The sequence below is a fragment of the Camelus bactrianus genome, chromosome 8, assembly GCF_048773025.1.
Source record: "Camelus bactrianus isolate YW-2024 breed Bactrian camel chromosome 8, ASM4877302v1, whole genome shotgun sequence".
NCBI lineage: Eukaryota > Metazoa > Chordata > Mammalia > Artiodactyla > Camelidae > Camelus > Camelus bactrianus.
The window spans coordinates 77745800-77769792 of record NC_133546.1 but is presented as its reverse complement, the minus strand read 5'-3'; the positions used below and the strand labels follow the sequence as shown (position 1 = coordinate 77769792).

The 23993-nt window shown below is 42.4% G+C and overlaps 1 protein-coding gene and 1 pseudogene across 1 annotated transcript in view; one reads left to right on the top strand and one right to left on the bottom strand.

Annotated features, from left to right (window-relative positions):
• LOC105074225 (CD109 antigen-like) overlaps positions 1-18538 on the bottom strand; it is a 42874-nt gene extending 24336 nt beyond the window's left edge. Inside the window, 9 exon segments of the mRNA XM_074368776.1 lie at positions 1289-1373; positions 3362-3504; positions 6276-6341; positions 7340-7498; positions 7939-8125; positions 9680-9845; positions 10846-11074; positions 12857-12938; positions 18436-18538. The gene's annotated coding sequence lies outside the window, so the exon portion shown is untranslated.
• Positions 1-23993, top strand: part of LOC141578280 (tolloid-like protein 1) — a 253168-nt pseudogene that overhangs the window by 208774 nt on the left and 20401 nt on the right.

Here is a 23993-nt window from a genome sequence, read left to right as displayed (position 1 = left end):
ATTAATGAGCTCATCTACAAAACAGAAACAGACTTGCAAACATAGTAAACAATCATATGGTTACCGGGGAAAGGAGGTGGGAAGGGACAAATTTGGGAGTCTGAGATTTGTAAATGTTAACCACTATATATAAAAACAGATTTTAAAAAATTGCTTCTATATAGCACAGGGAACTATAGTCAATACCTTGTAATAACATTTAATGAGAAAGAATATGAAAATGAATATACCTATATATACATGCATATGTATATACGCATGACTGGGACATTATGCTGTACACCAGAAATGACACACTGTTAACTGCCTATACTTCAATTAAAAAATATAATAAACACTACAAGGCATACCCTTCCTTGGGAGGGAAAAGCAAGCACCTCTCCAAAGGGGCTGCGGAGGGCACCACGGAGCGTGGTGAGGTCTACTGGGATCCAGGGCAAGACCTTCTCTGGTCTGGAAGAAGGGGGTGGCCAGTTGAGCCGGGAAAGGTCCCCTCAGAGATGTGGGTCCACCCCTAGCCTGCAGGCTGCTCTCCTGAGGAGGCTTAGCCACCCAGGCCAACTCCAGCCCACTGACAGGTACACGAGGATGAGCTCGAGTCCTAAATGTTGCCCCAGCCAGGTCCTTCCAAACCCCAAAGGATGGGGAGGGGCAAAAAAATATTTTTTTTTAAATGCTAAAAGAAATCAATCCTGGATTTGAGGACAACCCCACTCTATGTTTGGAGAACCACTGGTCTGAAACTCTGAGAGTGCTTTTCAGCTCAGCAAAACAAAATGCTCTGCTGTTCGAGCCAGTGGATCAAAACCACGAAAGGGACTACACATCGGGGTGGGCTGGAAGTCTCTGTGTAAGGATGCTGAAATGGATGATGAATGTGGATTATTTACTCATCAGCTACCTGTAATAAAGCAGTAACACTCCTCCCTGAAGATTCAACCTCCATTATTGACAGGGAACAATCAGCATCTAAGAAGTAAATTGCCTTAATCCATGTCAGCTGAATGACGAATAAAGCTACAACTTTCTTTTTAATCTGACACCATCTACACTGTAAATCTTTTGATGACTCTTGGAAAGACACCAGCCTTTTAGGACTGAAGCAGCTTTGGAGCAAAGAAATGAGTGCAAAGATCTACCTAGTTATTATAAATATTTGTTTCCCATCCATTGGGGAATTTTAATAAGTGAAACAAGACATTGTGCTAATGTTCTGGAGTAAATAATGAGCTCTTTGTCATTCAGTTTCATAACAGTTTCTAGTCGTAAAAAGAAATAGGATACTTACTTTGCTGTGATGGTACCATTTAAACTCTTAGCATTTAAAGAACAATATAATGGTATCTCCAAAGCAACTTCAAATTTTGGTAACACTAGAAAAGAAAAGCAAGGATATTTCAAACAATCTATTTTCCTATCATTTTCAGCTTAGCAAACTAGAGACTAGAATTGCTCTAAAGCAGTTAATAATTGCTACTGTTTGAACTTAGATTTTTTTAGGCTCCAAATACACATTAATACATAGACAGAAAGCACTTTATTCCACTCAAAATCAAAAGTCCTACAAGGCTGGTGACTAGACAGTGACAGTGGGGGCCAGCTGCTGTGGACATTTGTGTCAGTGGAAGCGTCCCACTGATAGAACCTAAACTGTACCCATAACTCTAGATGCAAAACCATCTGAGAGCTGAAAGACAAGGCTTTTTTTAAAAACACCTTTATTATAGATATAAATGCACAGTAAACCACATATTTCAGATGTACAGTTTGATACATTTTGATGGATGTATACACCAATGAAGCCACCACCACAATCAAGACAGCTAACATTTACATCACTCCCCAAGAGGTCCAAATTTCAAATTCCCAAGTTATCCCTTCTCAACCCCTTTACCCCCTGGTAACTATAAGTTTCAATTGTCACCCATTAGTGTGGACTTACTGCTTGTTAAAATACTTCCACATCACTTGGAAAAGAGCCGCTTCTGAGCAGCCCCTTCCCTAAATTTTCTCCAATTTGGTTACTAAAAGCACGTCCTGAGGTCCCCAAACTCTCCTTCTTCTGCATGGCAACAAATATGCAGTCACAGAGAATCCCTGTCCTCTGAGACTATCAAAGGTCAACCTGGTGACAATCTAACACAATGATAAATGTAGGTTGTTGTTGTTTACAACAATAATAATAACAACTTGATATTGTTGTTCTGGAACACAGCCCAGTTGCAAACTTAGTAAGGTATAATGGGAGTTCTACTTTCTTCTCAGCTGGAAAGGAAGCCACTGCAGAGATTCTGATAATCCCGTGCGGCTGGTCCAACATGCCCAATAAGGTCAGGGAGGGGGCAAACACATATGACATTTCATACCAAAATCAGGAACAAGAAGGCCCAAGATAGTCCAGATGGTAGCAATAATGGAGGAGGTTGGGTTCAGGCAGTGGCTAAAAAGGTTGACCCCCTGGAGGAATGCCCAGAGATAACCTTGAGAGCATCTGGCAGCTCAGGACCACAGCCATGATTTCTAGCCCATCGACAGCCCAAGTTCAACCAGACACTATGGGACACTTAACAAGGGCAGGCAACAGCTCCTCAGTGTCAGCACATCTTGCAGGAACACCCAGCTTAACACCAAATCATGCAGAGGTAAGAGGACAGACTGATAAGGAAGAAACTAAAGCCTCTTGATTCAAGAACTTTCTGAAGGGGTTGCTCTCAAACTTGGGTGTGCAGTAGAATGAGCAAGACCCTGAATCTGTGAAGTCAGCAGTCTTGAGGTGGACGCCTTTTCCTTATGACTTAATAAGATCCTCAGATGCTCAGGACACAGACCAAATTTAAGTCACCTCAGCAAGTACTCCCAGAAGGTGGAAGAGCCTAATTTCCCAACATGAGGACCTTTTAAACTGGAATATTTTCACTGTATCTAAAAAAACTATTCTCTTCACTGAATTTGCATGCTTTTATTAAGGCTAAATATGAACCTGATATAATTATTTAACAGGAAAATGACCAACAGAAATAACCAACTTTGGAGTATTAAACATGATTTGTGAATTTAAAGCTTTTATAAACTTGAGTTTTATTAAACTTCTCTATTCAAACTTGTTATAAATACAAGGAAAACCTATAAATAATCTGGACATGTTGAGAAATAAATGCTTAAGTATAATTAGCAGTACTTCTAGTCTGTAATCTGAAATGTAACACATAACTGAAATCTTTCTTAAATGTAACTCCTTATATTGATATAATTAGATAACTATATATATGTAATTACATTATAAAAACAACATATATTTAATCAAATCTTCAAAGCTATTTTTTTAAGGAGAAAGAGGAGGAGGAGGGACTTAGATACCAACCTTGTGCACACATTCAAATCCAAGGGATTGATACCATCTTCATTATCTTTTATAGCAACATCTAAATCAAAGGCTTCTTGATCTTGGATCGATTTTCGGACTCTAGAAGATCCAGACTCTTTCACATTATAAATAATATTAAGCTGCAATAAATAACAAATTAGTATAAATAATAAATTAGTAGCAATAAACTGCCTTCATTATACATTCTAAATATTAGGTAATGATTCTCTTTGGGACAAACCCAACTAAATTTGTAATTGTCAACGTAGAAAAAAATTAGTTTTACTAACTAAGTATCATAATCAACAAATATAATTATGAACATTTATAAATAATGATTTTTTAAATTGAGAAATTGTTCCATAACATTCCAAGTATCCTAGACCATTGTGAATGATATTGATGGTTATTGCTTTTTCAAAGAATGTAAAGCCCTTAAGGGTAAAAATGAAACTACTGCCAACTTTCTTGAAAGCATCCACTAATTCCTAACTGGAGCATCCAGCTGCCCAACTGGAGTCATTTTTCAGAAACTGGAACCTTACAAACTATCAGTAAGATAAATCAACATGTCTTCATCCAAGATCCTTGGTTGAACAGAAACTTGTTCAACTGCCAAGGATTCTTTTTGATCATAAAATGCTTTCCAAAGATGATGAAATACACGGGGGATTTCAAGTCAACTAGGTCTTTTTCGGCAACACCAATTTGAATGGTGCTGAGGGGACACTGTGGGGCAGTGTGAGGGCCAGTGTTTTTCTCAAAGAGATCCTAAGATCAGAAGCTTGGGAGTGTACTCAAAATTCCCTATGCCTGCCTTATGCCAACTTGAACAGGAATCTATTTAAATTCTTTACCTCTTCTGCTTTCTTTGATACCAAGATTCATAAGCCTTACAATTACTATGTAATACTGTATTTTATTTTACTTATACTTAAATCTGTCTCTCTCTCACACACATATACCTCAGAACTCAACACTTAGCATCCACTGCGGATTTACATACTTTAAAAACACCTCTCTCTAAGCCTTCATCTTTCAAACCTAAGAGTTCCAATTTTTGATTGTGCCTCACCTAGATCATATAATCCTTCATTCTCTTCATCATCTGGAATATCTTAGTCTGGACATTCTCCAACTTTTCCTAAGCTACAATTAAAATTGTAGGATATTCTTGGAGTATTCTTGGAGTCTCTCATCAAACTGGAGAGACAGCCTCTGTGATTTCCCTGCCCCCTTTCCTGTGACATGCAATTTTCCTTTAGAGACCAATCTCATCAGGAAATAAGCATAACTACGAGGTTTGTCCCCTGGGCCACAATTAACATCCAGCTACAACTAAGTGTTAAGAGTTTACATTTGGCCCATAGTAGAGATCAACTGCTCACTCAGAGAACTTCAAGAGATCTTGCAGTTTATTTCCAGTAGATTGCTTTCCATCACCCAAAAGAGGTGAACACTGACTGCAAACCTGAGTTTCTTTGCCCTCCTTTTTCCTAGAGCACTTACAAAAATATCAACTAAAGGAAATGTCAGTACCTATTCCCAGGTGACCAGCATTTTTGCAGTTTTCTTCTCCATTACATGAAGTGCCTAGTGGTCCCTCCCTTTGTCTTCTGCATGTAGGTACAGACATGGGACTGATGAGTGTGCTGACCAGTAGGTGCCATATTTACTGCAGTGTCCTTCAAACCTCAAATAAAAACTGTCTGGATTCAGTCATTTATCTACATTTGGCTTATAAAGAATGAATTCCAAGCAATATGGTGGTTTAAGTATACATAATTTTTCAATTGTATCTAAAAATATCCAATGTGTTTACTTTTGGATTTACTCTTTGCTTTGAAAGACAGCTCAGGAGTGACAGTTTTCACATTGTCTTTGTCAGTAAAGATCAACACAAATTATTCGCTCTTTCTGACCTTTTCATTGAATACTTTGAATACTGTTCCTTTTAACTAGGATTTTTCCTTGGTTTTTAAAAGACATTTACTGTGTGTTTTGAGTATCGTACAAAATAATCTTCACATTATTTGGAAGCTTCCAAATTATACCTGACTATGTGCCCTACTTTGCTAAGTGTTTCTGTTCCCCCAACTAGAACAGTTGTACTGGTTTTTGAAAAAGCACCTGTTCTCTATAACAGCCTTTTTTAACTTTCTCAGTAAATCTTTCAAGGTTTGTTTGGATTTTTTTCTAACGAAGCAAATGATCTTTTTTGGCACTGTTACATATTATTTTGTGTCCCAAGAATATGGTAAGTCCCTATGACTTTCATATATTAAGTATAATAACTTCCATTCAGGATTTTACCTACTGATTCCATTTTATTCCAGCCCAATTACACCATAAAGGGTCAATTTCTTCAGATTTCCTTCCTACACCAGAGCACTGAACACATCATGCTCTACTTGCTTTATTTACTATAATATAAAATTTTACATCAAAGGGGCACATTTCCTATCTTCAAGTCAATTACTTGTAATATCATGTTAACCTTTATTTTTTAGATGAACATTAAGAAATTTTAAGTAAAATGCTACTTATCAAATCACAGTAGAAACTCTACCAAGTGTCACAATTTCTGAGCTGTATTTTAACAAAAAAAGGCGAGATTTCCCAACAATTCACATGAATCATATTGGAGGATTTTAATTCTCACTTCAAAAAGCGTATAATACTCAAGAATAATTTCTTCCAAAGGATTATCAAACCATATAGTTGCCGTCTTCTCACTAGCTAGTAATCTCTCTAACTCCTTTTATTAAAGAGTGATTTATCTTGCCTAAGTCATAGAAATTAATCATTAAGAATTTTACATTATCTAAGTTAAAGATTGAGCAGTGCCCCAAACCAAAGAATTATTACAGCAAGTCATAGTTAACAAACAAAAACAAACATGATTACATACCTGACAAATAGCAAATCCAAAACCAGTTGCAGAAATATTAACTGCCATTGGCTGCACCACAGCAAGCTGAATGAAGTGGGAAAAAAGTGAATAAGGCTAACTGTCCATATCGAGGTCCTTCCAACCAGCACAAGAGACCACCGTTACCCCTCCCTGGGAGTCTAAGAAATCGGCACTGTAAAGCTCTAAGAAGTTTACAACACACCCTCACATGTCAAAACTGATGGGTCAACCAGATAAGGGAGGGGAAGGCCGAGGAAGGACACACTCGTGCTGTGGACAGGTCTGCCCTTCTGCAGAGGCCGAAGCATGAAAGACAGAAGCCATTTCCCTCCTCACGCCTCCCTCAGCATCAAAGCCCCTGGCCTTCCTGAGAATGCAGTGGGACATCATCACTGACTAGTCCAACGTTAGTCCTTCCTTGTCCTTTGCCGTCACTCCTCCTCCTTAGTTTCTAGTCCTGAAGTTATCCATTACCTTCAACTTCCTACAAGGTTAACCAAGGGAATAAGTTAGGGTCTAGCGTAGTCCTTTATTCCATTTGAAAGAAAGAATTCTACTACTGGTTTCATTAATTCTCTTAAGAGGACATGTGGTGCAGCCAAAAAGAACATGGTCTTTGCAATCGTGGGTTCAAATCCTAGTTCTGCTGTGACTAGTAACATGATCTTGAGCAAGTTATGAAAACTCTCTTAACCTTAGTTTTATCATGTGTCCCTTGGGGATAAAAGTGCTTACTTCCTAGTGTCAGTTTAAGAAGTAAATGCAATAGTACATGCAAGGAAATCCAGCACAGGGCCTGCCAAGAACAGGAACTCAGCAGGTGTTCATTCCTTTCCCAATAAGACAAGGCCCATGTTTTCTGCTTTTCCCAATCTTTCCAAAGTTCTCAAACCCTCCTCCCCTCCCCAGCTCAGCATATTCAACCAAAGGACATTCGTTCCTCCAGGACAGGGCTGGGAACAAGCCTTTGTTGAAATCAACAGAATGGAAATAAAGCCCTATTCCAGCAGAAGGAACCATCTACACAGAAATTCAGATCACCAACCACCCCTTGTCCCCACCTCTGCCGTCTGGAGGAGAAAGTGGTTCTGTGTGTCAATCAGAAACTTTACAGGACTCGGTGAACTGGGCCCCATCACAGTCCCTTGGAGGTTTATCCTTTCTGTGTTCACTAGGGCTGCAGATTCAGACAGGGCCTTCAAGGCCACAATGGTGTCCTGCTGAGAAAAGAAAAAAGCTTGTGCATGTGAGTATCTATCAAGTTCTCCAAAGCATGAACTTCAGTTTTGTTTAGGACACCTCTACACATTCATCCATCTTCCTTGGGAGTGAACTCTCCTTGACTCATCTTTGCATCTGCTTGACCTGGAGTACAGGAAAGGCTCAGAATACATTTGCTGAATGAAACTGAACTCCTACTGCAACAGGTACCATGGATGAAAAATGGCTAATAAGACAAGGAATCAATTTATCCCAAGTAAATATCAGATATGATGTTTATATCAGTGATGAGAAAAAATTAAAATTAGCAACTTAAACATTTGATTTGTAATATATATATAGTTAGTTAACTAGTTACGTTACTTTACATATATACATACAGTATATACACAGATACATATACATATAGTTAAAGAAATTTAAAGCGATCATGACTCACCTGGGTAGATGCAAAACCTCCGAAGCTATTTGTGCGCTGAGCCACCTCATTATCAGGACTCCCTCGGCAGCCTGATGCTGCTGGAAGTGTGACAGCAGTGCATATGCTGCAACTTCAATATCCAGGGAGCTTGGCTGCCAGGATTCAGAAAGTTTGGACACTGATGACACCCAGAATTGCATGCCTCCTGCAAAAGAAAAGTAGTAACATTCTCACCAATTACAGAAAAATTACATTTTATACCATTAAACACTCCTACACTGGTCCAAGATCTCCTTTACCAGCATAAATATATATATATTTCTATATATGTGTATATTTATGCCAAGCAAATATATGTATATCCATACACACACCAACATGTACTTACATGTCCCCTTTAAAACTATTACAACATATAAATTTTCATCCTTTTCCTATTACTTATATTTGAGGACGTTTTGATGGAAATATTTTCCCAAGAGAAATTCCATATGTTTGGCTAAGACCAAACAACTATAAATTAAAAAAAAAATACTGTATTCCAGACCATCCCAAAATATTTTAGGACATACTGGAAAGAATCCTGTTCTGGGAGTCTGTCGTTAACCAGCTCTAATGTTCTGGGAAAGTCTCTTTCTTTTTTTCATTAAATGAAAGTTGGTGTTATACATTCAAAATCCAAGACCCCAGGAAAAAAATGAGGAACCCTGGACAACTCTACAAGCTTCCTAGAGATATTTCTGCTAGCCCCCCAAGGGACATCCCAGTCCATACACCCTCCTCTCTCTCAAATATTACTACTCAGAAGATGACTACACTTGGGTGGAATGTGAAATAACTACCACTTAGCCAAGCAGAGAAGCAGAAATGCCAAGGCCTACTTCAGGTTCTGTGCAATCATCTTCTCATCTCCAGCACTGCACTAGCTACTGAGGATTTAATCTAAATTACTGCTAATAACAAGGCAATACTTCTTACAGTCTCAGAAGTCTCTAAATATTTTCCACAGTTACCCTTTCTTGAAGTATAAGAGATGTGAATCAGTCGACATTACCTAAAATTATTTCTGCCCACCCATTCCCCCCTCAACACACACACACACACACACACACACACACACACACAAAACCCGGGATCTCTGACCACAGAGGCCGTTTGGGAAGTAACAACACCTACACTTGTCCTGTTGTAGCCCATAAGCAGTCCCCATCCCAAAACTGTTAAAAAATTACACACCCACCTCACAGCATCTTTTTTGGCATTTGTGTTTCCATTAATAAAATTAATTAGCATTTTAATTCACATTTCTGAACACTTGCTATATGGCAGTCCCTGTACATTATCTCATTTCATCCTCACAGCAACCCGAAAATAGGTGTTATTCCCATTTTACAGTTAGGGAAACTGAAGCTCATAAAGCTAAATGACAAGAGCCAGAACTTGAGCCCGAGTCTCTCTAAAACCCATGGCCTTAGTGACCGCCGAAGGCCACCAAACCAGAAATGACATCACACAACTCACAGGGTAACTGACACAGGGCAGAAATATCTAAAAGAAAGAAACACCCCAAGACCAAAATTGTCTGGAAAACTCTTGGGGAGAGTAGCAGCAGATGGCTACATCACACCCATTCTGCCGTTTCATTTTCAAAAGATGTAAACGAAATCCACTTCATACGAAATCTGCTTTGTATCTGGTTTACAAAACCTGCTCCCATCACGTACATGACCTGGAGTACAGGAAAGGCTCCCCGCGTTACCTTCTTGTTCCGCTCTCCCCGTCAGCATATTCAAAGCTTCCTTGGCTTTAGGGCTCCTCACAGATGACAGCGCATAAGTTACAAGAGCCAGCGTGTAATTGTCTGAAATTCCTCTATCAAATTCAGACTCCAAAAAGTTGACAGACTCCTGCATGTCAATATTAGGCTGGAAAGAAAAATATATATATATTCTACTATTCAAAATAACCCATTACCACATTTTTAAATAAAAAGCATTTTCAAACATTCATTCAAAAAACAGTTTCAGTGTCTGTTAAGCACCTGACTTTGTCCTAGGCAATGGGAACCACTCATGATGATCACAGACATTTAAAGATCTGCCTTGCATTTTGAAAATAACACTGCTTTTCAGGTTTTACATGCAAATAGGCACTATTCCTTAGAGGGAATAAAAAATACAAAGTATTTGCCAGTATTTCTCCAGTTGACTATCATGAACTAAGAAGGGAGCATTAAACACAGCCTGAGAAGGATACTGCTCATATTTGATCTCAGGTGTTGAAGCTCTAAATTCAGCTGAAAGTTTATCCTCTACATGTCCAGTAATGGGCTGGGAAAACAGCAGTAGCTTAATATAGAGAACAGCTGTTTTTGATCATTTGCAGTCTGCATGAAACAGTAAAGGCGTCAATCACTGGGACAGCTCCGAGGCAAAATTAAGCTCATTAGCATAACTTTCCATGCTCACTCGTTTTCACCCAGACATCCATGCCCACTTCAGACACTTTTTAGAGTGTGGGTGTACTTTTTTTTTTTTACTAAATTAGCAGACATTATAACTGTTCCATGCTATTTTAGAAATAAAACAATCCTTCACAACTGAAATTTGGAAGAATTTTCTCTCCCCTAAGAAGTTAACTTCCCAATGATAAAAGATGTACTGACTTTTCACACTAGTAACAACATCATTTACATTAGGACATATTTTTAGAATTCTCTCAGTTACTCTAAAAGAGTGGGTCAATGTTTTCATTCTTAGATTTTCGAACGTGCCCACAAATGCAAAGCGCGAGAGTACTCAAATTCAAGACTTCGAATGTGATGTAAAGCCGCAAAACTCTATTTCCGGATGCATATTTGACCCATCAAGATTTACCTTCCTTGTGATTTTCTACCTATTATTTATTAAATTACAGATTAAATACCTGATACTTTTTATAGCCCAGGAGAGAAGTCACAGTAGAAGCCGTAAGGGTTACGGGACTTTTATTGCCACCTTGAAGTTCACTGTGGATCACTCTTCCAGGTTCCCAAAATTCACCACTAGACTTTTGAGGTCCTTGGAGCCAAGTGTATGTTCTGTGTAACACGTTCTGATCAATGTCTATGTAAGGATCAGCTTCAAGGAAACATTGCAAAACAAAAGCTGACAACCTTGGTGAAAAGGGGGGGAAATTACATAAAATACACTTTATAAAGGCCTCCAAATTACACTGAGCAAGAAAACGTCAACATAACAAGACATTTTTCCCCATCAGAAGATTGAACAAAGGGCAAATCCCTGAAGAAAGAACAAAGGGAAGACAGACGACAAAGAGACAACAAAGTAAACAACTCAGCTGGGCCAGTGGGCGTGGTTTCCACTTACAATGGCCAGGAAATTCCCCATCAACTCACAAAATATCAGAGTTGGGAAAGAACACAGAAACCATCTAAGCCTGCCTCATTATTTTATAGGTTGAGAATTGGATACTCAGAAAGAGTTAAATAAATTGTCCAAGGTTATTTATCTTTGGACTATTTCTGGTATTTACCAAGGAAGATCTCATTACATACTTTGTTCAACCCTAAAGCAGTGGATGAAGTATACATAGTTCACAATCAAACTGTCGTACTTTGAAGTAGAGGAAATGGACATTTTTTTCTCCTACAGGACAGGAATCAGCACATTCCAGCCTGTGGGCCAAACACAGCCCACCGTGTGTTTATATGTGCCTCCCCCTCACCAACCCCCAACCCTACACCCAAGAATGGTTTTCAAAGAGAGAAGGAAAGGGAGAGAGAGAAAGGAAGGCAGGGAGAAGAATATGCATCAGACTCTATGTGGCCTGCAGTGCCTAACATATTCACTATCTGACATTTACAGAAAAAATGTGCCAATCTCTGCTACGAACACTCAATATTGAGGCACAAAGAACACCATGCAATAAAACCCTGAGACCTATTTCTGGATCTATATCCATTCTATTTATGGATCTATAGCCTGACTCGTGCCAAAAGAAAATGTGAAGCAGATCTGTTTCACCCTGTAAAAGACTTAGTGTGGTGAACATTACTAATATGCAACATTATGCAGTTCTCTCCCACTCTGAGTATGCAGAATTTGCTTTCTTGCCCTCTTGAAGTTAGGCACGGACATGGGACCAGCTCTGATCAGAGTAAAGTGGTAAATATTACATTGAGGCTGAAGCTTCTAATTGCCAGCACTGAATACGCCAGCCGTCGGTCCCCAGGCTGACAAGCCTGGGGCATCTGGTGAGATGGTGAGATGGTGGCTGAAACAAAGACTGCTGTGCCCCCTGCTGACAACACACAATGGAAATGCAGCTTGAGCACAAGAGAAACTTGCAGATAATAAACTACTGAGATGTAGAGGATTGTTGTTACCACCACACACCTTGTCTAACCCTACTGATACAACTAGTCTTTTTCTGAGTGAAAAATGAAACTGAAGATAGTACAAGGAAACTAATCATCCAAAATCAGCCACACAGAGATTTCATGCTGGAGCAAACTCTGGATGTTCATGACTTAATCCCATCACTGTGTTTTTCACAAAAAATAACCTTAAAGAAACTACACTGAATTAACACAAAGTTCATGTTGACTGTGTCTGATTAAAAAAAGAACTATGTTACAATCACCCTGTATTTCTAACCAATTTTTCTTGCCAGCTGCACTATTATCATAAAGTATTTTATTGCAGCTTTTCCCACCAAAAAAGAGGATTTATGACTTATCTTCTCTAAATAAAAACACCTGATTTATTATGGTTTTAAAACCAGTTTTTAAAGGGAGAATCTCTTTTAAAGCCATGGTATGGGAAAAGCAGCTTCCAAGTTGATACACAGGCACTTCCATCAATTTCATGGCCATCATGACCTAGTGAGAGCCCATTCTGTGACATGTATCTGTTCCATTAGCAAAAACACTTACCACGTGCTCCCAGAAGGGTCACCATCCCCAAAAGCACTGAAAGAGCCATCTTCCTTCTGATAGAGAAGTTCTCTCTGGTAACCTGAAGACATCAAAATAGACAATTAATGTATCAACTTGCAATGAATGGAAGCTTCTCATCATGACATCATATGGGGAAACATGGGCAGAGAATGAGAAAGAAAAAAGACATCAAATCAACTAATATTGAGTATTTTCTATATTATGTGCTGTGGGAGATTAAAAGCATTAATAAGACTTTTCAGACAGAATGCATAAAATAAGAACTGCAATATCCCCAAATTAGAATAAATTCAGAAGAATACAACATAGACAACTATTCTAGCCATTCCAAAGCAAGTAAATTAAAGGCAGAGTACTTAACTCTGTAGAGCTAACTACGATGGTTTCAAATGCTACCTATGAAAAATGCTAGCTATAGTATCATAATTAAATTTTAAGGCTAAAACAGGAAGTAAAAATACTTTCTATTCTTAGGAGAGCAATAAAGAGGAGAAAGTTGCTAAATAATCTAAGACAATGGCTCTAGGACTTTTTGGTTATGGCCAACTGAGGTAAACCCCAAAACCAACTGGTCTGCTCAAACATCAACTCAAAGTTCTCACTAAAAAAAAGGAACATGGTGGTGGTAATGAAATCTCACTACAGAACTAAATTGGGGAGGGGTTTAAGGCACCTGTATCTGCTTTAATAAAACCAGATGCTTCATATCTGCAAAGATGGTTGCAAATAAGCAGATGCTTCATATTTGCAAAGCAATGCATGCAGATCTCAAAGTCCAGTGACTGGGAAGTCACAGGCCAAAGACTGAAAGATTTACCAATCTCAACAAACCAACCTGCTAAAAATGAAATGAAAATAAAATGAAATTAAAATTTAATTTATCATTAAAAAGCAAGCATAAGCAGGAGCAAAAATATTTCCAACTCAAGGCTTTATCAATGATTCTCTGATCACCAAGAATTCTTCCTGCAAATTACAGGATTCCACCACAGGAGGTGAGTGCACACAGAATGCACCCTGCAGCCCAGCCATGGAGCACCTGGCACCAGGATTATTTGTAAAATGTTGAATTCAATCCCTAATAAACTCTAGTAACAAAAAAAAAATTTACTGTATGAATACCTCATTTTAGAGGCATCAATAACTATAATTAATTATTCATATTTGACTAACAAAACATGAGCATTAATAGTTGAAAATTACAGTGCATCTGCTCTTGCCATGTCCAAAACTTTTCTCCTTCAGCCTTTCCACCAGAAGCCGCAGATCTGAGTATCTGACTTAAGCTACTATAAGACAAAATGGACAAAAAACAAGACCCTGTTTCATGGTGGATCTTTAAGACTGGTGGTAAAAGAAATGTAAGCAGCATTTAAGTGGTGACAGAATTTTCTTAATTGAAGAATGGGGTGTTGGGTTATCATCTTTACATTTAAAACTGAAATATCATGGCACAAACTTAAATAGCCAACCTGTATCCAACATTATGTTATCAGGAACTGGTCATAGCCCTTTTCCACTATGAACTCAAGTGACTCTCACAACTCTATGAGGTGGAAGCTATTGTTATTCCCTTTCTAGAGATGAAGAGACTGAAACTCAGAATACACCCATGTGCAAGGTCATACGGCTGGTAGGGACTGAAGATAGGCACCTGCCAAGGCCCACCTGTCTCTTTCAATGATTAATATGTGAGAAGTCCTTCACTGAGTAACTTTTACACACTCTCAATAAACAATAGGTATCACTCCATAACATGGGTGTAGAAAAAGGCTTTCTAACCATCCAATTTTTAAGAAAAAAAATTGACTACATAAATTTTGTTTTAAACTTTTCCATGGCAAAACACTATAAGAAAAGCTAAAAGACAGATGACAAATTAGGAGAAAATACTTGCAACTATGTAAGACAGATAAATGGCTAATCTCCTTAATATTAATATTATATAGATTTTATGTATATGTTTATGTATATATTTAAATACAATGTCTACATATAGATTATATAAAGAATTATTTTTTAATTTAGGGGAAAAGAAAAAATAGAAAGAGAAAAAAATGGACAAAAGACAAGTACAGACATTTCACAAAAAACAAAGACAGAAAGATAGACATTAAAGTAGGAGAAAATGTTCAACTTCATAACGGGTGAAACACAAATTAAAACTACATATTGAGATACCATTTCTCACCCATCACATTATTAGCAAAGATTCAAAAGCTTGACCATACACTCTGCTGGGGAGGCTATAAGAAAACCAGTACTTATCCACTGCTAAAGGGAATTCCAAATAGTACAGCTCCTATGTAGGAAAATGTCTATAACTTTTGACCCAGTAATCCCACTTCTAAGGATCTAACCTGAAGATACACCTCCAACATGACAAAAACACGTATACATTTGCTATACTTCTAACATGACAAAAATGATGGCAACGTTATTCATAACTGCAGAAATAATTTGTAAACTACTTAAATGCCCCTAAACTGGAGACTGGTTGAATAAACTGTGGTACAAGTATACAGTGGAATACTATGCAGCTGTGAAAACAAGAATGAGGACTATCTTTCTGAAATCATGCAGAGCCATTTCCTGGATATACCATTAAATGAAAAAGGCAAAGTCTAAAATAGCACACACAGTATACTATCTTTTGTGTACAAACAAGAGAAAATAAGAAAACACATGTTAATTTCTGCTGAGAGAGGAAGAGAGGGAGAAACTAGAAACTCATGCAGAAAGTTACACAAAGGGCACAGAGAAGGGATCCGAGAGGGAGAGATACCCCTTTGCATACACATTTTAGAATACGTTTGACTTTTGGAAGCATGTTAATGTTCTACACATTCAAAAAATAAACAAGAATGGAAAAGGATTAAATGGCAGGCACTATTAACGTGATCTTAGTTCACTCTAACATGTTTTAGTTTTCATATAACCTTAAAAAACTCAATATATAATCTCTTCCTTTGTCAGAGCTGGTTAAGGATCACAGAAAAGCAGACTAATTTTCTAATGTTCACAAAGGAAATGAGCGAAAGAGTCCAAGACATTCTCCCTTAATTTCCAATTCAGGACTAAATCCACCAGGTAGCAGAGTTTAACAGTGAACTCAATCTGATACAGGCAGGAAGAGGAGGGGAAGGGAAAAAAGAGAAGGGAAGTTGTTGAGCTCCAGGGCCCTCCATCCCCAGAGGAGTTGCTTCTGTGAGAAGATGGACCAACCCCGAGGAAAGGACCAAATGTCCCCAAGGCCCTGAATCACATCAGCAACTGCAATTCCAAGTGTGAGTAATTTTAAAACCAGTCAGAGAGATAAGATCAAGGAGATGAGATCAGTGCTCACGGAAATTACCCCTCAGGTGGCTGACCTCCAAGAGTCTCAGTTAATACCAACAACAAGCACAGTTCTCCCACTGGGCAGCCAGCCCAGAGGAGGGGGAGGGCTCGCAGGCAGTCTCCAGGTATGGAGTGCATTTCTTGAGCTAGTTTAGATAAGACTGAAAATCCTAACCTCCAGCTCTGCTCTCTGGGTAACACAAGGAGGGACTCAGAACTGAGCGAGGGGGCCTATACAACTCTCCCCATGAGTCTCCTGGGAGGCTTCCTTCCTCATCGTAAGCCAGCCACGCATGTCAGTGACTTGAGAAGGTTTCTAGGAACATGACACACTAGTAAGAGTATCAAGCTGCTTCTGCTACAGTGGAAGGTAGAAGAAGGTTCCTAGAAAAGGTAAAGGACACAAAAGTATTACTACGAATAGAATGAGTATTGCTGTGGGCATCAGGGTTCGGGAAGTAAACACGAACCAAGGTGAGTAAAGGCTGAACCTGACAGAGAGAGAGTGGGAAGGCTGTCTAGGAGAGATGATTACATGAGGACAGCTAAATGGGCCACACGTCTTTTAATACATGCATGATATCACAGAGTCTTTATAAAATTGTTCTTTTAATTTCAGGACAGACACTCAGCTGTCCAGTGGTGGCAAGAACCAACCTAAAGCTGGAGAGCCTGGGGCTCAGTATGCAGTAACTGGGAACATCTAACAGAATCAGGGAACTCATGGATAGAAACTAGGAGAGTTCTAGAGCCTTTCAAGATGACATTCGTATAATTTTACCTAAAAGAAAAGAGAACAACTTCTAGAATTAACCTTTCTCATTGATACATTTCCTTCAATCAAACCTTTGCATGACTTCTTCCTAAAAGCACACTTACTATTGTTAGTTGGGTGGTCATCTCCACTTACCAATCCAGGGAACTAGGATGTACAAATGTGACCCTGCCCAGGAAGAACTCAGATTGATGGAACAGTGTGTGTGTGTTTAATTCCAAAATTACAGCATAGTTTGTAATACAAATTGGAGGCAAAGGATCTTACAATAGGTCCAAAAATACAACCACATCAAGAAATAACAGAGCACATGGAAAGCATTCATTACAAAGATCTAGACAGTAGCCAAAAACACTCCATGTCACGGCCTGGATGTACTTCCAAGTACAGTAAACTCCACACACTGTAGGATCAGAGAACAGAAAGTGACAATCACAGTATCCATGTTCAACCAGGAAGTACTCACACCTGCATAAGTAACTTTAATACCTGAGATGAAAGACCTAAAGACTTTAAGTCACATTGCCAGGTTTGACTTACAAACACCATCAATGTCACCCTTCGCAAGGTTTGCATCTGTCAATACCCAGGGCCACACTCCTAGAAAGAATAATTTTAATTTCCTTTTAAAATATGTTTAAATGTTCTCTAAATTATTAGTCACCCATACTCCTAACTCACTGCTGATCACTTGTTTTTGTGCAAAACGTGAAGATATTTCCCCCCTTTTTTTTTTACAGTTGCTCAGTTTTGAGAGTTTAGGCACACACATGAGCATACATTCACTCATACCCAAAGACACAGACACACATCCTCTCACTCTCATAAGCAGAAAAAGCCATTTCATAAAAGTTTAATAAATAAATAAACTGTACATCAACAACTGACTTTTTAATCTTAAATGAAGGATACAGTTCACTTCAAAATAGAAGACAAACATAACTAGCTCCCTCCCTCCTGCCTAAAGTGCCCACTCCCAAGGGCACTGTCTGGACCCCACCGAGGAGGGAGCGCTGGGGGCTGCGCTCCCCACCGCCGAGCCCTCCCCCAAGAAGCCCGGCCGGTTCCCAGCTCGCCCACCTCCCCCCGGGCCCCACTCCCGCCGCACCACACGCACCACTCACACCTCTCGGGCGACTTCTGCCGCCAGCCCGGCCCGCCCGCCCGCGGCCCCCTCGCCCGCGGCCCCCTCGCCGCCCCGGGAGCCCGCGGCGCCCTCCACCCCAACCCGGCCTGTGGCGCCTTCCCGCCCGCGCCTCGCGCCGCCCGCGGGGTCCTCGCCCCACATCTTGGCGGCCGCCGCCGGCGGCGCTGCCCCCCCGCCGCACCGCACCCAGCCCGGGACCCCAGCCCGCCTGGCCCCACCCGGGCAGGGGCGAGCCGGCGCCGCGAGGCTGCCGCCGAGCCGGGCCGACCAACCCCAACGTGGAGCGAACTTTACCTCAGAGGCGCGGCCGCCAGCAGCGGGGTCGGTCCTGGGCGCGAGCGGAGCTCCTCAGCCCGATCGTCAGTCACCGACGGCGGCGGGGGCAGAGGCGACGGCGGCGGGGGCAGAGGCGGCGGCGAGCGGCGGCTGCAGCAGCGACGGTGGGGGCATCGGTAGCAGCGGGGGCTGCTGCATCGGCGGCGGCGGTGAAGGCAGCGGGAGCAGCGGCAGGGGCAGCAGCGGGTCTGTATCAACGGCGGGGGCTCCATCAGCGGCGGCGAGAGCAGCGGCGGCGGCACATCGCACTCGCCGGCGGCGGGAGGCGGCAACCGAGCCAGGCAGGGAGGGCGCGCCCCCAGTCCCCTCAGCAGCCTGCGGCTTCGGCCGGCAGAGCCCGCACTCGGGCGATGCGGCGGCGCGCTGCTCCGGGTGGGCTGGGAGCTCGGAGAGCAGCCCGAGCGCCGGGGCCCACTGCGCGGGGCTCGACAGAAGAGCGAGGCCTTGGCGGGGACCCGGGAGGGGGCTGGGCCGAGGGGCGAGACAGAGCCCGAGCCGTTGGGCGCGCAACCGCCGCCTCTCCCGCGAGGCCGCTGACCTTCCACCTGCGGGGAACGCTTTAGGGGTGGGGGAGGGGCTCTGCCACCCGCCGGGAGCGCAGCGCGCGGTCCCGCGCCTGAGGGACGTGGGAGGGGCCGGCTTGGCCTTGAGTGGCCACGTGCCAAGGCCCGATCCCCTCACCGAGCGCCTCTTGCTAGTTCTCCTGCTTACACAGGGGCCCTGCCCTCAGCTTTCCTGGTGAATGGGGTGGGGGTGGGCTGCCTTTGGACATGAATCTTTTTTTTTTTTTTGGTCTCACATTGCAGGTTCATCATAAAAAGAATTAAAAGATAAATCACATATTTTAAGAAGACAATTCTATCACACATAACAAACACAGGATTAATATCAGGAATATATAATAAAATTTGTAGATACTGACAGGCATACACAGACTAGACAAACAAGACTATACTGTAAAGCACAGGGAAATATATACAAGATTTTGCGGTTTATGTCAATGAATACATGTATGTTGATGTATAACTGAAAAATTGTGCTCTACACTGGAGACTGACACATGGTAAACTGACTATAACTCAATAAAATAAAATTTTTAAAAAACATTATAAAAAGATAAAAATTATTAAAAATGTTATCACTTATATGTGGAATCATCGTGTGTCAGCATGACAGTGGAGGAGGAGCGTGCCCAGCCCTAAGACCCCGCATCAGGCCACTGGAGCCACCACTGACTTGGCTGAGCGGTGTGTTTTATGCAACCACCGTTTAGACAGTTTTCTGTCACGCGTGTATTTCTGTATTTACAAAAAAAAAGGAGAATGAAATAAGGTAGTGTTTGGAGTAAACCTTCCTGGGTTCAGCTGTCACCCCCACCACTTACTAGCTGTGTCACTAAGTTACTCGCTCACTCTGGGTCTCACTTTCCTCATTAATGAGGCAGCACATATCGGAAGTTCCCTCTGTGATGGTCTCTATTCAGGCTTCAGTGATATGCCCTGCTTGCTACCATGCCTGGCACAGGATGATTCAATAAATGCTTGTCATTTTTATGACTATCTAAATAATTTGCACTTTCAAAGCACATAAGGAAAATCAAAGACACTGTGTGTGATTTCCCATAATAATGTCCTACAATAAGTAAGATTCTTGGTATCGCACGTGGAGCATGTAATAGGGATTCCATAAATGTTGTGAATTAAATTGGAAGCACAGTTATTTTGAGGTATAAAGTAAGTGAAGGCAATTTTAGCTTCAGAAACAAAAGCATTAAAACAAAGAATCATGTTGGAAAAAATCTGATAAATGCTATAATATTAATGGCAATGATATATTGCACAGCTTTGTCAAAAACTTCATGAAATATAAATGACATTTCCATTAAATTCAAAGTATATCATGTAGGTTTGCTGAACTGGCTGATGGTTGACAATTTCTGGAATATATCAAGGTAAATCAGAAATGTCTGAAGGGGGAAAACCAAAACATATTGGGTGCTATGAAAATGCTTAAGAGAGAACGTCCTGGCAATCTTCTTTTGTTTAACCTTGATTTCTAATTCCTAAATTTAAAAAACACTTTGGGTATCAAATAAAAATGATTCAAGACATGTTTTTAATGTGTTTTTACATGACAACAAGCTAAATAATCTCAATATTATGGTTTTATTCTCCACCCCACCCTGGGCATTAAACACTTAACCTATACTTTCAAATTTCTCACTTTATTTAGCAAGTGGAAACCAAAGAAGTCCTGCTTAAGATGCTCTAATAAAAAAAATTGATAAACCATTCTCTGGTATCTAATGCAAATCAGACCTGCTACTTAATTACTGTGCTTGCATGTAAGCTTCTATTGCTAGGTCTTGTTTAGTGTGTGTGTGTTTGTGTGTGTGTGTGTGTGTGTGTGTAAAGCCTTAATGTCGATCTGTTTCTATGTGTTGCTTTGTTTGTTTGGTCTCGGCTCCTTCTAGTCCAGTATTAAACTACAGGAACACCCCTCAGAGCCCAGGGTGGTTCGCAGCGGGTGCACCTGGAGGCAGTGCCGGGGTAGCCAAGCCCGTTTTATAGACTTGAGGAACCCAGCCTGCTTGATGGGAAGGCAATCTCTGGAGCTGGGCTGTTTGTGTTTTGCAGACTTGAAAAGCTGGAGAACGAGGTCAAGACCAGACAGGACAAAATGGATGAGATCACCGTCAAGTGTGAGGAGGCAAGCAGAAAAGCATCCCCCAGGAGCTGTGGGAGATGCTCAGCGCCCAGCAAGTGCACTGCGCTAGGCTGATAGAGGATAAGAGCCAGCTGATCAACGAGGTACTACAGGCGAGAGCCCAGCCCGGCCCCGCCCCAGGGCATCCAGCTTGCTTTCCCTGAATGGAAAAAGGTGGAGGTCTGACATCATTACCCCGCAGGTGGAACGGCTCAGGCAGTACAATTCTAACCAGAAGAAAAAGCTCTGGAGTCATTTTAGAATTATTGGCAACCTGCTAGAAAGATGTACTGTCAGAGCAAATGCTGTTCCCGATTTTATGTGTTTAGCCAAGGAATGGAACTTAGTCTGCGGTTGGTGCTTTCCCACCTTGGAACCTGGGCATTCATTGCTCAACCGGAAGACCCTAAGCTTTCCGGGAGCCTGCAGGGAGATGTGCAGCAAGTGGTCATCGAGGGGGAGGAAACCTGTGCTGCTCAGAGAGGGTCTGTCCTGAGCTGAGCCCCCTCTGCCTGACAGGATGGGTCCAGGTGGGGTGTGCTTCACAACCTCTTGCTTCTGTGTCAGTAGGTGACCGACCTTTGACATGCTCTCTTTTAGGAGTTAAAAACAAAAGATGACCAGTACATGAAGGATTTGAAAAACAGTCAGATGACATCTGCCTGCTCCTGGAGTGGATGGAAGAGCAAGTGAAGAACGTGATGAGAAGCTTTCACCAGGAGCGCTGTCACATTGAGGTGACTGATGGGGTCTGAGAGAGCTGCCCTCTGCCCCTGGGAGGAGGCTGGCTCTGTCCTAACCACCAAGGAGGGCCCCAGATGTCTTGGTCTTCTGATTTCTATGCCTGTTCTAGGGTTTCATTCATTCAGTTACTCATTCACTCACTCACTCATTCATTCACTCCTCCAACAAATACGTGTCCGGTGTCTATCATGTGCTAGGCATGGACCAGGGTTCTGGGGATACAGCCACGGACAAAAGAAAGTTTTCAATGGAGCCTGTATTCCAGCAGGAGACAGCTAGACACTAACCAGATAAATGGCTCAGTATATAATGTGACAGGTGGTGATAAATGCTTGGAAAGGAAATAAAACAGGGTAAGGTGAGAGGAGTGGAGGGGGAAGATCAGTGCTCCAGACCCATCAGACCTCCTGAGCTGTTTGTCTGACTGATTTATGACAGTCAGGGACAGAGCGGGGTGGGAAAGGGGCAGGCCAAACAGGACCCGGGAACCTATACTTTGAATTGGAATGAAATGTTAAAGATTGAGATGGAGACAGGCCTTTCCAAAATGGAAGAGCCAAGATGGTGGGGCCTCTCTCTTTGGACTGCTATAGATCCATTTCTGCATTCCCAGGCCCACCCCATCCACTGCCCCACTTCTGTGAGCTCCATGCTGCCTTTGCTTTGTGGGAACCCCAGCCAGAGCAAGGCACCAACCCGAGTCACAGCTGAATTCCACGCCAGGGCTGGCCCTGGGACTGCAGGACACCAGCCTTCCCCCAACGTACAGACTTCGTAACAGTTTCCAGGCAGCTCCTTCCTTTGGGTTGCACGAAACTTGGCGAGTATGCACTTGGATTTGACTTTGTGTCACTTGTGCTGTTGTCTGAGAGTTCTTTGATGCAGTGGGTCCTGTCTAATCCAAACAGACAGGTCGTACAAAGCATTTGAAGTGCAGTGGCCAGAGCTGCTGACCAGTAACGAGAAGTGGGAGCGAGCCTGCAGGCGCACAGCACCAAGGAGGAAACAGGGCGGCCGACAGTGGAGTGGGCAGGTGTGTCTGGGTGATCAATGGAGTGACACGGGTGGGTGGGGACCCATGACTGGATCAGGTCTGCACTGCTGGCGGGAACTCCAGTGTGGCCCAGTGGCTTGTGGGTGAGACAAGGCAGCATCCTTCTGAGGTGGCGGGAACTAAATCTGTCACGAGGACTGGCTTTGTCCCTGGGAGGGGCTCTTAGGCATCCCAGGATGATGTTCCTCTGGGGACCCCACTCCCCAGAGTGCCAGCCCTGCGGTTCTGCTCTGTGGAGGCGTGCGTGGCTGGTTACCCAGAGTGGGGCTGAGGAGCCGGGGACTCATCCTGAAACCTGTCTCTGGATGTGCCGCCTTCCTTCTCCTCAGGGTCTCCTCACGGGGAAAAGCTGCTGGGCCTTCTCCTGCCCCTGGAGAAGGGCAAGTGTTACCTGCTGAGGGGGTGCCACCTTCTCAGTGCATCTCCCAGCATTGCCTCAGCCCCGGCAGTGGGACGGCTCTCCTGGGGCTTCGCTGGACCCACCGTGTCCTCCTTCCCTTTACCTGCTCTCCTCGCAAAGCACACGGGCCTCAGAGCCGCATAGCTGCCGCCTGTCCCGCCCCTCCCTCTGCTGGGACCCTGGGAGCTGGGGATACTGAGGGGAGCCACTCTGCCTGCTGCTCTCAGGGGCGGGGGCGGGGGTCTGGTGACCCTGGCTCCGGAGAACTGGCTGCCTTGGTGTCTGAACGGTCCTTCTGCTGTTGTCCATCAGGCCCTTCGGATTGAAAATGAAGATGACTTGTCTAAACTTCCTCACATGCCAAGCTCATCACTCACCTCCCCCCCATGTAGGGTGAAGCTCAAGGAGAAAGAGAGTGTAAAAAATTCTGGAAGTTCTGAGAAGACATCACTGCTTTTGAATACTGCTTCTGGAGGCATAGAGAAACAGCAAGTGTTTTATGTCAGGGACCGCCAACTTAGCATTTCCTGCATTATCATAATGTTTTTGTATTTGCAAAGGGCAAGATGGCTGGGGATGAGATGCTGTTCTTAGGCTGAGGCCCAGGGGGTC